Source organism: Oryx dammah, unplaced genomic scaffold, assembly GCF_014754425.2.
Source record: "Oryx dammah isolate SB20612 unplaced genomic scaffold, SCBI_Odam_1.1 HiC_scaffold_1, whole genome shotgun sequence".
Classification (NCBI taxonomy): Eukaryota; Metazoa; Chordata; class Mammalia; order Artiodactyla; family Bovidae; genus Oryx; species Oryx dammah.
Window position 1 is genome coordinate 21,657,243 of NW_024070185.1, and position 2,670 is coordinate 21,659,912.

Here is a 2,670-nt window from a genome sequence, read left to right on the forward strand (position 1 = left end):
CTCCAGGGGATCTTCCCGATTCAGGGACTGAACCCATGTCTTTTGTGTCTCCATCACTGGCAGGCAGGTTCTTTACCATTAGTGCCACCTGGGAAGCCCTCTGAGAGGCATGAAAGAAACTGAAAGTGAAGTTGTTCAGTCGCGTCCGACTCTTCGAGACCCCATGGACTGTATCCTACCAGGTTCCTCCATCCATAGGATTTTCCAGGCAAGAACACTGGAGTGGATTACCATTTCCTTCTCCAAGAGATCTTCCCAACCCAGGGATTGAACCCAGGGGTCTCCCACATTTTAGGCAGACGCTTTACCATCTAAGCCACCAGGGATATCCATATTGGTATGCTAATGTCATTTTTTGTGGGTTTTGAGGGAGAGTTTGAACAGCTCTTCTCTTTCTCTGGGGTTTCTCAAGTCAATTGAGTGTTACCATGAGTGAGAGGCTACAGTTTGTTAGAGTGACAAATTTCAGCCCTTGGACTATGACCCATCAAATGGGTAGGCAGCCCAAGTCCGGGAAGAAATAATAGGCCTCTTCTTGGACTGTCTTGCCTAGAGTATTGGAGAAAAGATGAACGTATTTGGTGATATACATCATTGGCCAAAAATTGTCACTCCCCTGCAAAACCAATATCTACTAGCAAATGCTTCCTTCTGAGAGTACCCTAGAGCTGGATAGAGCTAATTCTCTACCCTGGAGCTGTAACCCACCACAGCATTGTACATCTTAGGAAATAGGACTTCCTTGGAGGATGTCATCTCTGATCCCTTGCTCTCAGATAGCAAGAATCCAGTTGAAGATCATATACATTTTTCCCTCACTATCAAATGGACAAGGACTATAAAAGTGAGTAGAACATATTTTCTCTTATTGCTTTATAATCCTTTTCATACAACAGAGAAGTATCTATTTTTTTTCTATATCCATTTCTAAATCCCCTCAACATAGTAAACACTTAATACATCTTGGAAAATAAATAAAGATTGGATGCCACAAGACTTATTTGTTGGTTGGCTGAACAAGAACTAATATCACATTACTTTTCCTTCATATTCTGAAATTTTTGAGAACTATTTCCAGTACATTAAATAGTAATCTTTTATGGTTTTAGCTCCATGGTGTTTATATAAAGTGGAGTGTGATTTCAAGTATCATTTACAATTTACTGTGTTTTCTGTACTTTTGTTTAATATTAAATAAAGCACTTTATGACTTTTTTATTAAAGAAAAAGTCTTATGAAACTTATACTTTCATGTTCACTGTAACTGTATTCCAGCATTTTTTAAAATGTTTCAATCTAAGAACATGTAATTGCTTATGAATGTGGTGAATTAACATCAATTATAAGCATTTGCTTATAATCTTTTAAGATTAGAAAAGGTTATGATAATATTTACTGTATATATAACACTTTTAATTTAACGTTGTGAGACAATTTTCATAGCTTTTGTGAGCTCTAGCAGTCATAATTTCCATTATTTAGTCATACAATAAAAACAATTATTCTAATAATATTTATAATTTTTCACTTCCTCCCTGTTTTAAATAAGAAAGGTATGAGTATGTGAACTTTAAAATTTTTTTATATTATAAATTATCTCTTTAGAATAAATTCCTATAAATAAAAGTAGAGAATTAAAGGTTGTGGATATTTTTAAACTTTTGACTTATACTACTAACTTTTTTCCTGAAATATGAATTTGAATTCTAATATGAAGTTTATCTTATCATTATCCCATATATATTTTTTTCTTTTAAAGGACGTGTTTTTTCAAACTAGGTAATTGATGCCTATTTCTCCTGTAATAACAATGATAACCCAGAGTTCCATTAGGAAAATAATTCTACATGGTTTTAGTTCATAGAAAGATAATCACCATTTTGCAGATCTCTTGTTGAGTATGACTGAGGGGAACTAAAGCAAAACATGGCAAAAGTTCCAATCATTATAACATACCCTGATGGCTCTTTAAATAAATTACACACCTTTTGTGAACTAGCTGATTTAAGCAATTCTTTATAAAGGAGTGCTATTGACTTAGAGACTATAAATAGAAATCTTGGTGCCATTGTGGTTAATTGTGTAAGCAGGTGTTCAAAACTATGTTCTTTCTTTAGTTTATTCTAATCAATCTAAGTCTACTGTGTAAATAGGGCTCAGAACTTATGAAACTCTTGTTTTGCTTTTTAACTCACAAGATATTCAAAGGAAATTCATGCTCGGGCATTGAGATCAGCTTTGTGACTTGTGTTACACTGAATAGAATCCACCTTTATAAATTAATGTATATGGAAACATTTCATCAGAGTTCAGTCTTTTACACAGTCAGTTTAAAGACTGTTTCACTCAGAAACATGTGAAAGCCCTTTACATGGCTGCTAAAGATCATAACAGAATGAATAGCATATATTAAATGGTACAGCATTTTAATAAGAAGTTGAATTAAAAATTGCATCCTAGGTAAATTAATTAAACCAAGTCATTAATGAAAAAAATTCTTCATAAAATGCTATTACCTTAAAGGATCTTCAGTATATGAAGAAGCTCTCTGTCCTTATTATGGCTACCCTTTAAGAGCTGGTTATTTTGTGTCAAGTACTATACATATACATATACATATACATATACATATACATATACTATACATATACATATACTATACATATACAT